This window comes from Periplaneta americana, chromosome 15, assembly GCF_040183065.1.
Source record: "Periplaneta americana isolate PAMFEO1 chromosome 15, P.americana_PAMFEO1_priV1, whole genome shotgun sequence".
Taxonomy (NCBI): domain Eukaryota; kingdom Metazoa; phylum Arthropoda; class Insecta; order Blattodea; family Blattidae; genus Periplaneta; species Periplaneta americana.
The window spans coordinates 100,174,783-100,197,142 of NC_091131.1; the positions used below are offsets into that span (position 1 = coordinate 100,174,783).

Consider the following 22,360-nt stretch of genomic DNA (forward strand, 5'->3'; position numbering starts at 1 on the left):
GAAAATTCAAGAATCCCAAAAATTATGATGCAGTATAAACCTAGAGGACATCGTCGACCAGGAAGACCTTTAAGAAGACTGCTAGATGGGGCCGATTTTTAAAACAGGTCTACAGAGGCCTAATTCGTGAAGGATGATGATGATGATGATGATGAAGAAGAAGAAGAAGAAGACGAAGATTTACGCCGCAAATATAGCATGACGATGCATCGGGATGATTTTGTCCCAACTAATTGTGAGGTAAGTATGACTAGCTGGTAAAAGGCATATGATATGTATAAATAATGTAAGATACGTATATAATATTAAAACTAGTATGAAAAATAACAGTCTTGGGCCTCCATGAGCTGTCATGGCATGATTTAATTAATCTCCATTCTGTAATGCAGAATTTAGGAGAATCAGTGTTGACATAATAATTTGAGTGAATTAATGTACAAAAGTGATTCTATTTGTTGAATAATTTGATTTGAATTGTCTCACTACCCTGCTTGCGAGTATGGTTTTGTAACACAAAGAGGTACAGTGTGACTGCATGTATACTAAATAAAACAAATGAAACACTGAACGTCACTGATACTTTATATTCAATCACTGTTAAGTTGTAACACAGTTTTTCTTATTCCGAACCTTGGTCCCTATCTACCGCTTTGCTTACATTACTTTCAAACAAGCAAAAAAGAATGAAATCCATATTTTTTACTATGTCATTATTAATAACTAGCGATCCTACTTTTTTGTACGAATCAGAAAGTTTGGCTCTGACAACTATGCAGAGGCAAAGAACTCAAGCAGAGATGAAATTACTATAGCCACGTCATTATTATTTCTGGCAGCCAACCACATTGCAGCTCGACTACATTTAAACATGCGCATCATGTCATTGGCCGCAGGTATGTAGAATGTACAACGCAGTCAGCTTAAGACCTAAAAAAAGAGAAGCCATGTAGGAAATAACAGTGACATGGTTATAGACCTTTGGGACACAAAACAAATTAATATGTGAATAATTAAACATTTCAAATATAATGGACAGGATAATTATACGAGTACAGATGAAATTGGTATCAACATTTAGGGGGGGAAAAAGTCATATTCCATTTAAGGGGATCTGCTATCGAGTTTTGGTCATTTTCTCTTATAATATGATGTCAAAAAATTTACCGTTTCTTTAGGAATACTATAGTGAAGATTTCATCATGATATCTTTATTCTAAGTCAGAAATTTAGTTTATAAGTGGCTAATACAAATTCAGAATGCATATTATAAACTTAAAAGTAATTTTATCGCAAATCAGAATTTTTACATTTTTGAGAGACTCTTTGTTAACACTTTGCCGCCAAAGTCCGACCTCTCTGCTGTAAGTGCCCCGAGCTCAAGTCCAGCTCTAGCTGACGTGTTTTGCACCTCACTTTTGTACAGAACCTTCACTCAGGTCTTGAGCACTTTGTTACATTCCATTCCTTCCCATTGAAGGCTTTAAGGAACCAACCTGGACAAATACCCAATGTCCCATCCCTACCTTCCTGTGGTGCAGCTATTAGTAAGCATAATTTTACGAGCTGAACTAAAGGGAGGGGCTACTCATCAATTAGCACTGGTCAGTTTGATGAGTTAATGACTGAATTTGGTATAATTTTCCTCTATCCAATACCTAATTCCCTCTTTACCCTTTCCTATCCAATCCTCTGACTGAACTCTTACTTTCTACGATCCCGATGGCATTAGAGCATTCGAGGCCTAGGGGTTCATTTCCCTTTCCTTCCTCCTCTTTCTACTTTTCTGTTCCTAGTGCTGACCTGCTATGGCACTAAAATCGTCCTCCAGTGGCTTAAGGAGGGAAAGCTGGTGATCAACAAGATCTGCCAGCTAGGTCCAATGGACCCGTCAACCAACAGCAGGTGTGGTTCTCCAGACATTCTGGGGGTTGTGTGTGAATGAAGTAGCCACCAAAACGTTAAAATATGGTGTTCACTTAAATCGGCTACAACTTGCCATTTTCACAAATATTGGAGTGCAAGAGGTCAAATGACTTCATTGTCAAGTGCCTGGCATTAGAAAACAACAACATTTTAACTTACAGGAAATAAGAAATATCTTAGAGCAATGGTTCCCAAACTGGGGGCCGTGAGACGATTTACAAAATAAAATAAAAAACGCCTTATTAACATACACTTAATGTGTGTTCAGAAACATGTACAACATTCAACATAAAAAAAGTTTCAGTAGTTATACAGTAAAGTAAAAAATAATATTATTTATGTTACAAATATGCCTGTTTTTCAGAAAGTATCTCTCAAATCTGGACTCTGTATTTGATAAATATGATACAGCGCAACTCCACAAATAGACTCTCTCTCTCTCGTATACTTCACGATACAAGGTAAGTCAATGCACCCCATCCTGTGCTAGACAGGGCTAACCAGTTGAACCAGTGCAGTAGTGTGCAGATACTCGTACATGTTGGTAGCATAGCAGGGAACAAAAAATGTGTGCTTATGTTGAAGCAGAAGTTACAAATATTAGAACGGTTTAAAAAAGGTGAATCAATCAGAGCCATTGCTCAAGAATTTGACATTTCGATCAGAACAGTGCATGGGATAAAACAAAATTCATCTAAATACGAGGCATTCTGTAGTGATTATAAGAAGCTTTGTTATTACCTGTTAATTGCAGTATGAAAATACAGCTTATTTCGTGTAATTTTCACAATTTAATCAATAAGGATGATTTATGTTCTCTCTTGAATGGTATACACAATTTTAAAATAATTTAATACACAAACACAACTATTACATGAAATGCTCAATAAGTTTTTGTAGCTTTATCCTCTTCAGCTCTAATCAACAATCCAGGTTGCCAGGTGACGATAGAAAAGATGCGAAAACAAATGAATGAGGTGTATAAATAATTGAATGCTCTTTCACACTTAAGCATAAAAATATTGGGGTGCCATCTGAAATTTCAAAGTGGGGGGAGGCAGGGGGTGGGAGGTGAACTCTAAAATGCAATTAAGCCTGGTTTAAGGCTTCCCCCTCAATATCTAAATGTACGTGTTTTTTTTTATTGAATTCAATTTAAATAACTAGTTAGAGTGGGAAGTTTTGAAATGAAAGCCCTGTATGTAGATTCATTTAAAGTTTTTCCTCCAGAAGTGGTATATTATACTTAATCACGAAGTTGTTTTGTTATATATTTTGCATATACTACAGTATATTTAAAATTATGTACGTTAATTATTTATGATTTGGTCTGCACACCACAAAAAACATTGTACAGCCCTTATGTTTACCAATGTCCGCAGTACTCCGTAGAAAGACAGAGTTCGTACCTCGTCTCACACACGGACCATTGCTGTGTCTATTTGTGGAGATCCACTGTATCACTTTCAAGTCCAGTGAAATTTCTCGTCTTTGTTTTGATGAAGCTTATTTTGCATAAATATGATGTTGCAAATGTTAAAAAAATTTAAGAATTCTTTTGCAATCTCGAGATATTCATGCACTCTTTTGATTCATAATTGAGGACTGTTTTTGCAAAACTTGCTAACTGCAAAATTTGCAAAATTGAGATTTTGATGGATTCGTTAATATAAGGCAGGCCTCTGCATGATGTTAAAGGCGTCTTAGTAAAATTGGATTATTTCTTTTCATTGTAGTGTGTCAAAGTGTGATCGTTTTTTCAAAACTTGCTTTCTCCTATGTGAGAGTTAGCAGAAAAATTTGCTTACTACAGTGTTTTGTCTCTTCTGTAAAATTTAGTTTTTTCAGTTAGCAAGTTTTGCAAAAACGGTCCTCAATTGGTCTACACTCTGCGAAAAAAAAGCCTAGTTTTAACAGTCCATCAGTAGATACGTACATATTTAAATTTATTTCTTTTTTTTTAATTTCAGCTAGTTGAAAGCAACTGTCTAAAAATGGATTTAGCACCCATCTGTAACTGTTGTATTGTTCTGAGTGTCTTCCAGAAAATACTAAAAAATTGTTCAGAATTGTGCAAACTTAATTAAAAAAAAACTCAGTATTTGCCGTATCACACATAGCTAAATTTTCCACGAGTTCTTTAATGCACTGAAATCCATCACATTCCTTTTTGTCATATGATATTGACCAGAAATCAAGTTTCTTTATAAATCCTTTGATTTTTATCCCTGGCTATTATTATGTTAACATCTTGGCCTTGAAAACTCATTCCATTCAAAGTATGTGTTCGAAAATAACAGCGAAGTAGGCTACTAGAAATGATCTTCAGGTAATATTTCATGTCATTATTGGACTATATTTTTCTATTTTGGTTCTTTGGGTGGTTTCCACTAATTCCGAGTAAAATTATCGTGGTTTTCGATTTTACAGTTAAGTTATTTGTATTTTTCGAAAGGGGTTAAGTACCCTACCAGTTCAATAGAGGTGATCGCAAAAAGACGTCTTGCCCAAAAGTAGGTCGCGCCTTCAAAACATTTGGGAACCACTGTCCTGGAGTAATGAAGGAATATTGCATAACCATTTACATAATACCTAATCTCTAAATTTCATTGTTAATTTACATTGTGATTTTTTTTATTACTTCTCTCTGACCTGATGATTGTAAAATTGTTATTTTATTCTGGACCTCTATAGACAATACAAAGGCAGTCGGATGTCTTGATAAAGGAATTTTTATATATTTAAAAGAATTGATGCATTATAATATTTTGATGATTGAAAATAAGTTAAAATTAAGTTATTTAATCAGTTACATGCTTAGTACATAGTACCATTTATCTGTAATCTATTTCACTGGCTTTGATATATCATCCTAAAAAATCTGAGAAAAAAGAAACATGTTCTTCCTCAAAATAATCTGTAGCATTAAGTAGTAATATAGTTGGAAAGATAAAAATAAATATTTGGATAAAATACTACTACCACCACCATTATCAACAATATTTAAAAAGAAAGCTCCTCTACTTGTCCTAATTACACAATTCGAATACAAAGGGTTAATAGTGAAATAATACACTTGCATATAATATGATACTGTAACGCTTCATACTCGGATGTTCTCGACAGGACCATGTAATTTTTTCTCCAGCGCTAATGTCGTCCTCATCTTGGGCTTGCAGTTGAGCACTCGCAGCTGGTAGTTATAGCACTTTAATTGCCTCAACTGACAGTTTTCATTTTCTTGGACTTGGATGCTGATTGATCTGAGATATGATGGGATCAGAAGATACTAACAACATGTGTAGGACATCATCTAAGTTTCTCTCATGACCTAGGACACTTTCTAGTGTGAGCTAACCTGTACTTTCGTAAATCTTTGTGTCTTGCCTCTTGAGCATCTCCAGATAACATCCCAATAGCAAGTAGCCTATCGCAGTCTTTGCAATCTTTCCTTCATGTATCAGTATTTTATGCACGCGGGAAGGCATGTAGTACCATGAATATAATTGTACATATAAGTGGGCTGTATCATTTGTGTACCCTACTTCTTCAACGCCTCAGTAGATATTGAATATCCACATGAAATGGTGCATAAAATTACAGAAAATCTGTGAATGAGGTCTTCATTAATGCCCGTAATATTAGCTGTAATTTGTGGATTTTCAAAAAACCTAAGTGCAGTATAACCATCATTTGATGTCCAGGGCCACCAGGTTTCGGCTTGTCAATAAGAAGCCCTAACTGAGAGCGAAATTTTCTTCTTTTCTAGCTGCAAAAATATCTTTGTTGTTGCTTCTGACCTGCCATTTCTTAATTTGTAGCCTATAAGAAATATGCAAGAGACATCCCATAAATTTTATATAGACATGAAGAGGTGATAAATCGAATCTCTAATTTGACTGATCACCGGGATAATCACATGAAAGATATAGGTTCTTCATATCTTTCGGTATTGCTCCACAAACAGCACTTCTGCGTTGATTCTTCAGTTAATGTACTGCATATTTTTCCGTCAATCATTGTCATTATAAGTGTAGGGATAACATTTAATTCATATTCATTTACTGGTATTTGAATAGGAGCAAGGGAATTTATCTGCTGTTCAATTGCAGTAACTTCTGTGATTGTCACCTTAGAAGTTTCTTTAGCCATTAATAATTTGTAGAAGAAGGCCTCGGATTTTGCCACAAAACTTCATTCTTCATTGCCAATAGAGGATGCATAAAGCTGCAATGAGACTAACGATATTAAAAACATGTCTGCATCTAAAAGATGCTTTTCTTCATAAAATTCTACAAAGCGTTGTTTGTATGTGCCGTGACTGCTACTTCCATCGCAACCCCATTTAATAATAGGTGTAAATTTCTTCTTGCCCTGACAAATTTGCTTCTAGAACTTCCTTTTGAAATACTGCTAGACGCTCAATTGTAGTTTTCAAAATAGCGTGAACTTCAATTTCTGCAGAACATTTCGTAATAATTGTTTAATTTTCAGGTGGATAACATTCCTGCCTTCTTCTTTTTAATGATCTGATAAGACGGATATATATCTGAGTTTCTAAGTTTGACACCTTTCCAAATGTTCAGATATTGTTGCTTTGTTAGTTTGTTTTCAATAACTAATACCAAAGCCTTCTGGCCTAAATACAGTCTAATTGTAGGGGGTGAGTGAAAAGCCTGTTTTATTTTAGTTGCTCTCTTTGGAGTGATTTCTGTCCCTCCTTCAACATTCCTGCAGCATCCCTCTTAAGATGCTTGTAGACAATATTTTGCTGCAAAAACTAATTCCTGATTTGGGGGCCTGTCACCTAATGATTGGATTTTTTTTTTTCGTTTCCCTCGATCTGTACATTCCTCAAAAAGTTTCTTTGGCCTTCCCCTCCCAGAACTTGTTGATGGCTGATGAAGTTCAGATTTGCTGGACTCTTATCACTGTATGTGGCAAATTTAAATTAACATATAGCCAAGAACAATGTTTTTTTTTTTTTTTTAAATACTGTACTCCTTTTTTACGGTGGCACTGCATCCAACGCCTGTTAAAATTATTTATAATTTATATTTTTCAAAATATTACGAATGCACTTCTCACTATTCGAATCACATGTTTCAATACATAATTTGTTCAAAACATATCTATATAGTTCATCTAAGTCGCCACTTTTATTGGCAAGTATTGGAAATAGATCACTGCGCGAAATCACCGGTAGCGGTTCCGAATCTGAAAAAATTAACCACATGCAGGGTGGTCAGTAGGAGCAAATGAAACTAGGTTAGTCTTAAAGTGCATACTTAAACCTTCATTCTGACAAAAATAAATGTGACCCTCCTATTATAAGTCAATGTTTACTTCGATAATAGTTTTAAAACAATCGCATTTGCCGCCCTTAATTTAACATGTCGTATCTATAAATTCAAAGTTACTATGAACATAAAATTTATATACTAATTATCTACAAACCTTGTTCTTCATTTTCCATTTCAGAAGCACAAAATATTTCACTCTAAGATCACAGAAAACAAGTTGCTTCTTACACTATCTCAACGTGACTGAGTGATAAAACTGGTTACGAAGGGGAATCATCAACATCATTATGTGACGTCCGTATGTTTAGTGTCAAAGCTTCTCTCTCACAAATAAGCATTCTGTGATTCATGAGCAACAATTTGAGATGGGACACGCATAAAAATGAGAACATATGAAAATTGATTTTGTTCTGGCTAGAATCGAAATCCGTCCCACTGTCCAATGTTGAAAAGTATTATAACTGGCAGGCCTATCATCAAAGATTCTCTTAAGGATTTCCAATCAACTTATTCACATTCTTCAGTAATAATAATTATTTTCTATCAATACAATAATTTTCCCCCACATTTATTCATGCCTTTTTTGAGTAATAGGAAGTTATATTATTATTGCCCATAGCAGTTTTCTTTAATATAAGTTTCATGTCTGAAACATATTACCAGTTGTTCTGTATGGTTGTGAAACTTGGACTCTCACTTTGAGGGTGTTGTTTGTAATTATTAATGGACAAATAAAAGGCCTACATAAAGAAATAATAGTGACAACATATACATTACCGGTACTGTATTTAATAAATATATACTGTACAATATTGCAGCCACATTTATCTGAGGAATAGGAATTATGACAAGTGACACTGAATGAATACATGAAGAAATAATAGTTTTAACGATACATCTATTAATGAATCTTTGCAATATTACCACAGTATAAGTTTTCATACAGAAAGGAAACTTCGTCACTTTTTCTGTCAGACAGACATGCACATGCATACAACCAGCAATCCAAGCAGCAAATAACTAACACTACGGGGAAACTCTGTTGTTTATATGTTATGGGATACAGAAGCGAAAAATGTATTTGAAGAATGAGGGTTCGACCATATTGTTCAGGATTGCAGCAGCAACAACAAAGGACGAAACCCAGAGTTGCATTTTTTCGCTTTCTCCAAAAAATCATATTTTAGAGTAGTCCTACTGCCTTCTGCTTGGCGTGTTTTCTTAACATGGTTATCTTTTTGTTTCGTTCAATCACTAAATTAAATTCTGCTGTAATGATTTCAGGTGAAAAAAATGAACATGGCTTGAGAACTTGCTAATATAAAATATTCAAGTGCAAATTGCTGTCCTTGCACGCAACACTTACAAAACAGCCAGTTTATGAATTCCAATAAGAACACTTTAATTAAAACTAAACAAGATCGCTCAGACGGTAACGTTTGAGACTCGCATTCGGGACCCCTGACTAAGTTTTTTTATGATTTTCCTCAGTCACTAAGCCAAATACTGGATTGGAAATTTACACACCATGATTTATCACTGCCTTAATCACCAATGTCATACATATTAAAACAAAATCCAAATTAGTTATGGACATGAACACAAATGATTTGTAACACATGACATTAAAAACAGAATTTCAACAATACTCAACGGGATACTGATATACCCAAATATCCGACACGCAATATGACACTGATGTTAAAGTTTGTATAAAACAATGCTTAAAAAGAACTAGACAGGTGTACTTAACGGTATTCTTGGACATCTCGTATATTTACGTTTCCCAATTGGAGTGTCGAATACGAGGCCTTTATGAGTTCTTAAAAATCCTAAACTTTTGCTTGCCTAAAGTTACTACACTCTCAGGTGTTGTTAAAAAGTGTGAATTACAGCTTTCGTCAATTACTGGTAATATCACCACAGTATGTGTATGTACATATTTTTTATTTATAATTGCTGAATTGAATTTATTGTATGCTAATGATGTTTCTATTCTATTGATTTGTCATGTTTCTCTTTAATAAAATCAGTGATATTAACCTTTCAATGAATCATTTTGGAGTCACTGAACTTATAATAGGGCCTGCAGGATATTAAATTACAGATTAAGTTAACATTTGAAATTAGTGCCAATTAAATAAAACTCTATGCTTTTCATATTGTTCCTTGTTTAAATTTAAGATGTCAGACATGCAAGATGTCCACCGTTTTATTTAATATTACATATTCTGTGATGTGTGTATTTTTCCAAGTTATAGATACGGTGAGCATGTAGTTAGGCCTATAGTCATTTGCACCAGTCACGCTTGTGATGCTCAGCTAACATGTTGCCATACCCCTATTAACACACAGTTTCCTTACTGTATGAATATTTATACTGGGATATTACCACAGTCTAGTATATACAGTCGCGAAGCTCAATACGTAGTAAATTTGCAAACATTAGATAGTTGCTCACCACTAGGATCGCTAATATCGCCTCATTACAGGCAATGCAAAATAGTACCGTCACAGTCTATTGTTTCTAGCACCCTCAAAACTCAAGCTTCGTGACTGTATAGTAGACTGTGATATTACTTCATGACAAAACAGTCGATCCAAAAACTACGAAGAAAATCTATATACATGTGTGACTTGATGTTATTGTAGGCCTATAACATTATAACAGATCAATAATATTTATTATAACATTAACTACAAATCAATAGGTCTACATAAGCAATAAGTGATCATTATACATTCATTATTCTATTTAATAAATCTATACCATACTGGTACCTTATTGGAACCATATTTAATCTGGATAGATGTGAAGAACAAATAGACTAAATTCTATTCTACCTTTAATTTCTATTTTAATGCTGCATGTCCAGAAATAAATAAATCAATATATATATATATATATATATATATACATAAAATAATGGACAAACTAGGACATTAAATCAGTAAAATAGAGGGTAAAATTCTACTATGACAACTATATGAAGCCAAAGAATGTAAAAGATAAGGGATAAAGGGAATTATTTAATTAAAAAAATAATACTGTATAACAAACTGAATAATAGGAACAAAAGCAAAATACCAGTACTTAAAAAAGTATAAAAAATCTAACAATACATCCAAATTGTTACGGATATTCATTAATAAAGAACGAGACAAATCAGAAAAAAGAGTAGGTAATATAGAATAGAAAACAATGTAATAACAAAAGACCCTAAATTGACTGGTGATATTTTCAATAACAAATTTCTAGGCACTATAAATTATCTAATGAACGATATACATATGATCCTCTATAAACTGCAAAAATATTATGGAAGCAATGTTTATGAAAGTAAAAGAAATACACTATTGAAGACTATAGAAAAAAATAAAAATGCAACAGGACCTGGCGAAATATCTTCCATACTCCTCAAACAGTGTATACTGATCATAATAGAACCTTTAATTGATATAAATGGATCTACTTCAGTAGAAATATTTCCATATTGCCTAAAAAAAATTCCATATAAAGGCAATCCATAAAAAGGGAGAAAAAAAAAAGTAATACATCAAACTACTGCCCAATAACCCTAGCATCTGTGTTATCCAAGGTTGTTAAAAAAAACATAAATCAATTACTATATTATTTCTAAAACAGCATAACATTATAAACTATGATAAATTATAAATTTGAGTTTAAAAAACACATCAACAATAACTGAAACTACAGATTATACGAGTGTAACTGCTGAGATAACCATATAAAAAAATAATTGTATACTTCTTGATCTCACAAAAACTTTCAATTGTGTGAATTGTATCATAGTTACCACTAGATATAATGTGCCAATATGAAATATGTGGAATACTACACAGACTAATAAAGGACTACCAGTACCAGATACGACACAATGGGTAAAGATTGTAGCCTACATGCTGAGGATGCACACAAAAGGAGCACTATTCCTCTAATATTCTGGTAAAATAGGATTGAATGTTGGAACCAACATGCAAAACTTAGAAACTACACACTGCAAAGTAACAAAATAATAGTCTTTTCAATAAAAGAAAACAAACTACATAGTATGGTATTGCAGACAGCTCAATCCAAAAATAATATTCCTATTATAATCATAGATACAGACACAATAAAAGATGTCACATGTCAGGTGAGTAGCACAAACTTTCTGGAATTAAAAACTGATAGTCACATTGCATGGGAGAAGCATATAGACAAAGTATGCAAAAAGATCTCATCAGGTCTATCTTATGAAAAGAATTAAAGATCTAAAAGACACAAAATTACTTAGAACCAACTACTATCGAGTAAAATAACCCCACATGTCCTATGAAATTACGGTTTGGGGAAACTGTGCAACCACTTATAACAAATAGCTTGATGGCAGTATTTCAGGAAACTGCCATAAAATATAAAATGCATAAATTCCCAATATACATTTAAATACAAGTTAAAAGAATACTCAATTAGTGGATGTTATTACTCAGTAGTACATTTGGAAACATAATGAAGTATTCTTGTCTTGCTTAATTGGATTATGTATTATATTCTCTATTTCTTTATTTAGGCTATATGATATATTTTCACACTATGTTCAGAAATAGGACACTGGTAACGATCTTGTATGATCTAGTGATGTGGGAAAGTTATCTGATGTTAGTATAATTGTGATCATTAGAGGCATTTGTGGAAACATGTACAGTGTCAGTTAAAGATTCTTTAATAACAATGATGTCTTCCTTGCTTGGCTTCTTCATTTTCTCCTTCTTCTTCCCTTTCTTTACTTTAGTTGAAAAGAAGAACTGCTTTTCAACCTTCTTATTGGCTGGTTCTTCTGAATTTTCTGCACATTCCTTCAATGGAACATGTGATTTAGACAATCCAGTTATTGATGCAGCAGTTTTCACATTATTTGGAATTAAATTCAGTTCATCCTTACTATGAACTCTTCTCTGTAAATTACTTCTAATAACGTTCAAGGATTGTTCAATTTCTTTTATTATAATTTCATGTGTTCTTGACGTTGATACCTGTTTTATGAGATTATTCACTTCATCAGCATGTATTTCATCCTGTGGTGATTGTGATGGATTTTCTTCTTTCATTTTCATGGATACATAGTGTATGTGCTTGCATATTGTAGCTTTTAAATTGAAATCTATACATGAGCACTCATATGTATGCACACAGATATGACAGCATTCACATTTTAATTTGCAGCATGAAGTGGTCATTCTTTTTGATACAACAAAATCTTCGTCAGGACACTTAGGATGTAGTCATCATTATCACTTTTTTCAATTTCATAATCAAGTGACAATGCACTCTTGTGTCTTATTTGTATTGCACTGTGATGTACACTTATTTTCCCTTTGGTGAGTTTAATAATTCGATCAACCACTTTGTCTCTCATGAATTTTTGTAAAACATGAAGAGCTTTATCTAATCTTCTTATTTTTTTTCCCCTCAAAGTATACATATTTAATTATCTTATGCATATTCTCAAGATGCATGTTGGTGTTGATTTTGCAGTTTTCGAAAACAATATGCCCATTTTTCAGTATTGTTATAATAATGCATTCTGAGGTATTCTGCCATGCTTTTAGTGTTCTCGTCTTCATATAGTGATTGTAAGAAATTGTCAAAACCAAGCTTGAATTCATTTTTTTCTAAAGTAACTTGTAAATACTTCAAGGTTTTGTAAATCCACTTCCTTTTTTCAGAATCATTTACCTCATTTAAATTTTGCTGCCATGCTCGATCAACATGCCATGAGCAATAAAGTTGATGTGGCACAGCTCCCATTGTACTAACCCAGGCACTGTAGAATATGTTTGTGATATCTGTCATAAACACATTAGCTTCTATTTGCCCAGTACGTTCCTTAATTTTTCCAAAAAAGATCTCATGGATATGTGTGTCTTTCCTGTTACTAAACATTGTTGCAACAGGAAATCCTTCATAAAATTCATCTATGACTAATACTGTGGTCATTTCAAAATCGTATGAGTTGAGACCATGTGTACTGTCAACACATACAATGTTCCCCCCAAACTTTTTTAGCATTTCAGACTGTGCAGAATTCATTAAAATAATGCAAAAATATTCTGCATTTAAATCACTTCCCTCCATATCTACACCTTGCTTTTTGTAAAATAACACTGGGTTTTTTTCATTCGTCTTACACTCATTCACCCAAAGTTCAACACTTGTTGCATCATTGTGGTGGTGACATCCATCCCTAATTCAATGTTGAAAGAACTTCTGATATTATGTATGTCTTTCCTCGTGACAAGATCCACTCTCTTCAGGTTGGAAACGATATTGTCTCGAACATTATCAAGTATCCTGCAAACATGAAATGACATATGTATGAAATAAAGTTTTAATAAAACTTATCTTTCAGATTATCACATTAAATGGGTGTTATGATCTTAATGAATGACCTAACAAAAGCCTGTGATGCATTAAACATTCATATTTTTCTCTCTGAACTTTGTACCTATGTAATTAAAGGAAATTTTGGTTAAAATCACATTTAGAAAATAGAAGACTGCTTGTTGAGTTAAATTACAAACTAAGACGAACTAAAGAAATTGTATTACAATATTTGGTAACCATGTTTGTTACTGAAACTGAAATATTACTTGGGCAAGAGAAATAAAATACCCTCAGTTTATAAACATAAACATAAACATGCATAATAATTGGTCTTACAATCAGTAAAAAATGTAATTTTAATAATAAATGTAGGCATACTTTATTGAAAATATAAAAATATATTTAAGAAAAATTAATACTCTACATGGATATAACTTAGTCACTGTAATGTAGCCTAATTAATTGTTGTACAGTAGCATCCTAACTGAAACATCACATCTCTAGAAGATATTGAGAAGTAGGCTACTTTAGTCAGAATCTAATTCTAATGTTTGAGATTTTGAAGCATCTTGAATCAGCTCACTTTAGCAAATAAAACTATTCTGTGACTCACTAATGAATATCTCTGAAATCAGTTTACACTCAGTGGCTAGCATTGTTAGAATGTTGAGTTTTTCTTAACCTAAACGTGTTCGCAAGTGACTCTTGACCTAGATCATATATAAAACAGATCAGCCAAGCTTATATTAAATTTGGACGCAACTGGAAAATAACGGACGCTATGCGTCGCTAGTGTCGAGAAATGAGCTTGCAATAACCAACACCAGATGGCAGAGTACGGTACCTGAAAAGTACATAGAGTAATACGACTGTGGGATGACTTTTTTACGTCATGCCACCTCCAAATTTCTTTCTCATTGTAATGTGAGGTTATGTTACTTTGATGTGTCGCTAAATTGTAGCATACAGAAGCTTGTTTTACCCAAATTCATCAACACACATAGACAACATTTTGGTACATGGCTGATATAATGTTGTTTGCGTTCAATATATAATCTGTCATCATTTGATGTACGATATCTAATTGTTTTTAATTTTCAGTATACAATACCTCACTAGCAACAATTAACACAAAATACTAAAAAGAGCAGATTTGTCTGCGTTTGTTGAATGCACATCATCATGCTCACGAAAAGGCACTAATTTATTTTGTGTGCACAAGATTACAATTTTTTAATATGAAGGAAAAGCAGGTATTCCTCTTCTGAAATTTATCCGATAGGGGAAGAATTACAACTCCCTCCCCGCCAAACATGTTTCCTCTTTGCTAGACCTACATGTTTTCATTTTACAGGTGTATTATATGATGTGATATGGAAGCAGATAAATAATAACTGTACGTTTCTCGTCCACATTAAATTCAACGTGTTCATAACGTAGGCCTGATATATTGCTTCATGTAGGCTACACAGCTGGCAGTGTTCTTTTTACGAATAAGCGGTCGTACTAATCATTTTCTTTTCATCTGAACTATTGCTAGAATATGCGTTTGTGTTTTTATTTGCTCTGTATGTTGTTAAACAACTACTGAACATCGTCTTTGGTTAACAAATTGTTCTAGTATTCGTTTCATATCAGTCTTACGGTATTGAATTATGTCCATAACGTGGGCGAGATGATATCAGGCTGGAAAATTCGCTCTGAATGCATTTTTTTTACACAATTTTCTAATTTTCAGCAGATTTACGATACCCTGTGCGGTTTCTCTGCCAATGCAGAGTTAATTGCAATATACGGTAATTCTGTTATTTTCCTGACACTTTTATATCCGTTCTCATAAACATACTGATTTAGATTCTTTACCCTACTGTAGGTATTTTGCTCTCTACAAATCATCGTTAGTCAAATGAAATAGTCTATAATAGTTGTTTGTAACGAATTAGTAGACAACCTCAATCCCTCCTGATCGCCTCCCTTACGAATTTCTTTCTCACTTTAATCAAATTTCATTTATACTGGTCCTTAAATTACATAAACTAGTGCTGAGGTAGTTACGGTGATTTCTGAAGTGAAAATCGTTCAATTTATAAGGGTGAAATCAAAAATAATTTTTGTAGCCTTTCCTTGCCCTTAATTGAAAATTTGAGTAACTTCATATTACAACAATATTTCTTCCTTCTACAGTTAACATAATCGCAGATGGACATTTCTAAATGAAGTTTGTTACACAGAAACCTTTGAGACAATATTGACACTTGAAGTTCTTTATATATATATATATATATATATATATATATATATATATATATATATATATAGTTCATCTATAAGAGTTAAACTAGCGCTGCACCATCCCATGCACCCCACCCCTTGTTTTCTCCCTTGAAATATATCGGTGCCGGGTAGAGTTCCCGGGTAGCTCAGGTGGTAGAGCGTTGGTACGTTAAACCAAAGGTCCCAGGTTCGATGCCCGGCCCCGGAACAATTTTTCCCTAGAAATTATTCAAATCAACTTTGCAGGGAGTTATACCTGAAAATCTTGATTAGCGCTGAGGTAGTTTTCTTCATACTCAGCTTCTTCACCTTGCATACATGAGTCTGTAACAGGTTAGGTTTGGTCAGTGCTGTCATGGTAATTTTTTTCTTGGCCATGCACCCCACCCCTTGTTTTCTCCCTTGAAATATATTTTACTCTCCTCTCTCTATCTCTCCAATTGTCATTTAATTTTTTTTTATATTAAAGAAGAAGTAAAATTGTTTTGCTTTACAATTTAATTGTACAAGTTTGATTTAAAGAATACACCATGTAGCACCACCATTGATGCACACTTGTCTCGATGAATCCTGGAGTGTATATTTGCAGCACTTCTCGTTTTTCAACCATTATTTTATATAATTCTGGATTCCAGTGCTGAAAAGAGGTGGATAATTTTTTGTTTATGAACATCAAACAAAATACCGGTAGGTACAGTAGGAACAGCAAGAGATGATCTAAGATCTGTATAGATCTCCACGTACAAAACTTAGGCACCCATATGCCGTATGGCTCCTTACAGACAAAATTTTCATTTCCCCATACGATTAATTAAAAAAAAATTGTAGGTTCCATACGATATATGGCCTCGTGTGGCCTCCATGACAGCACTGGGGTCAGTTAGTTTTAGGCACTTTTACACCTTGCATATACAATCAACTGCATCTCCACAAAAAAATTCCTTATAAATTGAACGGTTTTCACTTCAGAAATCACAGGAACCGCTTCAGTGCTACTTTCACCCAGGTAGTAGTTAGCAGTTAATCATTTCAAAGCTCTTGTTATATTATGAAATAGCATCACACAATGCTACCAAAATAAATGTTCCCAGTGTTAAAATTACAGAGTGTAAATTTCGCTTAGGACAGTTTTTGCTCTGGAAAATTAAAGTAAACAAACAGTATATCAAACCAGCAGCTGAGACACAAAGCACCTGAAATTCGAAAGTGGTTAAAAATTTTTATATTTCGTTCTGTCTTATTTACCAGCAACAGAAGTACCAGTATCAGATTTTTTGCAGAGCTAATATAAGAGGCCCCTCCTATTAGAGAATGTTTTGAATATTATTATATTCTGGAAAACTACACTGGCACATCAACCTCCCCTCCCCCAGCCTGAATTCTGAGCTGAAGCACGAAAATTTCAAAATGTACAAACTACAGATGCGGCAGAATGTTACCACAGTGGTCTTCAGCAAGAATTTTGTAAGACATATCCAAATATCTTCATGGTCATTATATCTATTAAAGTAAAACATATATTACATGTGAAGTACCTACTAAAAATGAGAGAAATAGAAATGGGAAGGACAATAAAAAAAAGTGGAATGGACAAACACTAAGAAACTATTCATCTTGAATCAGTATGAACAATAGGACACTTTTTTTTTTTGGTGCCAGTGGTATAGAATATGAAATTAAGTTGCATCAATAAGTTTTTCGAGTTTAGCATTACTTTAAGTATTTATTATCCCCCTGTTGGAAAGATGGAATTACTTTGTTTGAAACTTGATGAAATTTTATTGTACCTTAACTCAATTTATTAAGGTACAATAAAATTCAAAATAATAACTGCAGGCCATTTTAAAATAAATCTGTTGGATGTAAATTATTTCTTAATTTATTAGGACAATAAAGGCATTTTTACAAGCGATAGATTGAATCATTTTTATCTTAATAATTTAATGTAGGATGATTATTTCGGGAACTGTTATGCTCTAAATTGTGAGGATATTTTAATACTTTTTTAAAATATAAATTTGGAATATGTTTCCAGTTAGTAAAGAGTAATTCAGAGAGACAGAGGTCTCAAGCATATTTATTGACACATGTCAGAATTATTAAATATGAAAAAAAGAGTTCTTACACTAACATACTGTTTATAAAGTAACCAAATCTTAAGAAATACAGTATATGTACTGGCATTCTATATAAAGGCATAGGAGTGAATATAAATATGTTTTAAGGAATTCCTATTTAATATTCCTGCTATAGGAACATGACAAAATAAATACAACGCAGCATGGAAGCTAATTCAACTCTTTATCGAGTATTGTTGATGAGATGTGTTATGAAGGTAGACCGAATCATTCAATATAAAAGTATAAATAGGACGAATAATAATAGATTAATTTCAATGTATTTAGTATCAAAACTGAAAGCGGTATCTAGTCTATGAATGATGTCTTAACAAGTATAAATAAAATGGACTCTTGACAAGAGACACACATTTGGCTTCAGTAATAACTAGGACTTCAAGGAATTTATGGTAGCTCACCTGTCAGGCAAAACTCTGAATAGTCAGCATTGTCAAACTATAGAAGCGCGATTAAAAAGTATTTTTTTCCCCACCCATTACATATGATTGCTTTTTTCAAGTCCCGGTAATAACATTAATAAATTAATTATCCCACATATTTGGGTGGTGCCTTTCTTTGTTTCTGACATAATTTATGAGAGTTTCTCTTTTACACTTCAATAGAGAAATACAACTTTCAGTGGACAATGAACGTGTAACTCTAATGGAACTCTAAGAACCACAGCATTAATGTTTTCTTCTTTTCTTTCTTGCCCTTTAGTTTTTGTTGCAGATAACATCATGCTATTGGATAATTATACATGCACCTTTCTAATAAAATTGGCATATATTTCACTGGTCTCAGAAGTAAAATTAAATGTATAATAGCTTCTCGGTGAAAAATATTTACTGAAAATTATTGTAGGATTTGAATAGAAATGCCACTTCTCAGGCAAGGTTATTCGTGGATGACTGTATGATATATAGAAAACATTAGTGATAAATCTTACATCACCACCTTGCAAAACTAGCTTGACGTTATTGAAAACTGGACTACAACAAATAAAATTAAAATCAATGTGAGCAAAAGTAAATCAGTATGTATCCTTCTGTAAAACACAAAATTAAATTCGTCTCACATACCAATTAAATGGATCACCAGTGCCACAAGTAAACACTTAGGTACTGTATATATTTTAGTAACAAACTGGTTGAAATAAGTCACTAATATTACAAGGATAGCCTGGAAAGCACTACATTTCTTTATGCGTATTCTTAAGAAAGCTAACTGAAAGTCAAAAGAATTAATGTACAGTTTCCCTGGAAAAGGATGAGGCGATTGAATATTCCCAAGTCTCAGATGTAAGACACTGCGCATGATCGGAGACCAGAGCACTGATACACAAGATAACGAATATTGAGTTACTTAAATGCAGGCTATTTGGTTTGTTACTACCATCGTTCCGAAATTCACTTCAAATACTGCAAAACATATGATAATATTACGTAAATAAAATATAAATATATACGTAAATCGTGTAGTAAAATCGACAATGGACCTTCATGACTAGATCGACACTCCGCACAGAAAGGAAAGCTTTCGTGTCATTTCAATAGCTCAGATGCTAAGACTTCTGCCTGTTGTGTAGAAGGGAGTGAGTTCGATTCTTAGTCTACGTCAACGATTTTTTTTTTGTCTAAATAATGTTGAAATGGTTAAGTAACGTTAAAATAGAGTTTTACAAAGTCCTGAAATTAAAACTGATTACAGGCAATACAAAATTACAAGTTATAATATTATAAACGTTAATCTAGTGAATGCATTTACATACACACACATATACAATGTAAATGCATATATATTAAAAACTAACAATTAAAATGAAATTTAAAAATATTCCTAAGCCACACAGACAAACTTTTACAAAGGTTTAGAGTCCTAGACTATGTCATTTGCTGAGTAATTATTACAATATTTTATTAGTAGCTTTCCCTTATGTGTAAGAAATGCACTCGCACAAAACACTTTTTGTTAAAAGTGTGGCTTTGGATTATTTCACTCTCACCCCTTCAGTTGATTTTAACTATTTTATCTACGTGTTTCCAATAGTGTTTAATTTAATGTGCATTCAATTTTATTCATGTTATGATTGAATGAAAAGCAATGTTGCAGTTATTGACTAATCACATATATTAATACTAGTTATTAAATGCAACTGTTAAGTAACCAATTGCAGTATCTTTTGCAAAATCTTTAATATATATTTTGATGTACCGAAGTATATATGATATTTCCATGCAGATATTCTGCGTCATCACATGATGAAAGAGTGATGGAACGGAGAAAAATTCTCTCCGGCGCCGGGATTTGAACCCGGGTTTTCAGCTCTACGTGCTGATGCTTTATCCACTAAGCCACGCCGGATACAACCCCGACGCCGTTTAGAATCGTCTAAACGGCGTCAGGGTTGTATCCGGCGTGGCTTAGTGGATAAAGCATCAGCACGTAGAGCTGAAAACCCGGGTTCAAATCCCGGCGCCAGAGAGAATTTTTCTCCGTTCCATCACTCTTTCAAAATCTTTAATGTTTAAGTTGTCAATATTTCTGTACCATATACTATAAGACGTTAAAAGAATTTGCAATAGATTTGGAATCCTCTACTTTATAATCACTTGTTTTAATGAAAAAATATTTTCTTTCTTAGAATATTTACAAGTTTAACTTTAATAATATTCCAAATAGCTTTAATTGCATTATCTGAATTTTGTACTTTTCTATTCAAATGTATTCTATTTCCCTCTTTCATTATTTTTGATAAATTACACTGTATTTCTTGTAGTATTTAAGAACATGAGGATCATTACATTTCAGCTCATTACATAGAGATTCTTCTTTTTAATACATTAGATTTTTAAGTCCCTGCGTTATCTACATTTTTTTACTTTTGAATTTTTTCACAACATTCAGTGGAGAACATCCACTGAAGTGATTCTGAAATTAAGTGAAAGATACAATACATTTACCCTTAATACCAGTAGTACCAGTATCATATACGTTTTTCCAAGATTCATATTGTAGACATAAATATAAATAATCACTAGATACTTGAAATTGCTCAGTGACATTGGAAACACTTAGGATTTGTTTATCATGTTCAGAAAAGCCATTGATTATAGATTCTGTCGAATAGAAATTCAGTCTAATTCTGTGTACAAAACTTTTATCAATGGCTGTGCTACTTCAGCTTGTATGCTGGTAGGAAAATTACGCTACAACTAAGGTTGTCAGTTTCAAGGAGTGAATTTAATTTACTTTTACGGAAAAGTTCCGAGAGATAATCTATGTTTATGTCACTACAGAGTAGCCACCTATGCCCACCGACACCCTCGAAATCGAGACGAATTGTGGAATCAAGGTGTTGACACCTGGGAAGATCTCGCCGAGGATCAGAACCTGTTCCACAATCTCGTGACATCCATGCCGGATTGACTTAGAGCTGTAATAGAAGCTGATGGCATGTGGACAAGATTTTAAGTTAACAGGTCTCGTTTTGTTTCTTATGATTATTGTTTCAGGAAGAATACTTTTAACTTCCAAGTAAGATTTTTTTTTTGAAGAGGTTCAGTCCACTTGTAAGACCCAGAAATTGGGCATAAATTATTCCATATTTTTCGACAAATTAGACAGTCGAGGAACTGTGAAGAAATTAATTACACCTCAATAAAAAAAGTTTTACCCGGGATCGAACACGAGACGTTTCGGTTATATAGTAGAACCGACACGCTACTATATGAGTTACCGAGACAAGACAGTGACAGCAGCAGTCCAGAATGTAGATCCCATAGCAGGCATTTGCCATTCGGTACAGAGAAGCAATGATATTTTGTGACTCAAGCTATGTTGTGAAATCGTGGCCTTAAATCGCTATCTTCTTCGTGATTCTTATTCTGGTCCTTGTCCTTGTTGTGGTCCTTGTAACAATTCTTGTTGTATATGTCATGGTATTTATTACGTCGATATCGAGTGAACCGCGCTGTAGAACTTTAACTTCCGACGACCAAGAGTCGTCTCATTCCTTTTAAGGGTAACTGTACATAACCCATGTTCAGTCCACTGCTGTGGAGTAATGGTAGGCACATCTGACCGTGAAATGAGTGAGTCCGGGTTCAAATCCTGATTGGGACAAGTTACCTGGTTGAGGTTATTTCCGAGGTTTTCCCCAATTGTAAGGCGAATGTCATGTAATCTATGGCGAATCCTCAACCTCATCTTGCCAAATATCATTTCACTATCACCAATCCCATCGAGGCTAAATAACCTAGTAGTTGATACAACATCGTTAAATAATCAATTTAAAAAAGACGTCAGATAAGCAGAGGAAGTTACAAAAGCTTGTGGTGGCGAAGAATTTAAAG

General features: G+C 33.5%; 1 protein-coding gene across 2 annotated transcripts in view; it reads right to left on the bottom strand.

Moving 5' to 3' along the window:
* Nucleotides 1–8,490: 8,490 nt before the first annotated feature.
* LOC138715216 (short-chain specific acyl-CoA dehydrogenase, mitochondrial-like) overlaps nucleotides 8,491–22,360 on the bottom strand; it is a 62,610-nt gene continuing 48,740 nt past the window's right edge. For both annotated transcript variants that reach the window (XR_011336187.1, XR_011336188.1), the window contains one exon: nucleotides 8,491–13,581. The gene's annotated coding sequence lies outside the window, so the exon portion shown is untranslated. The remainder of the gene's footprint in view (nucleotides 13,582–22,360) is intronic.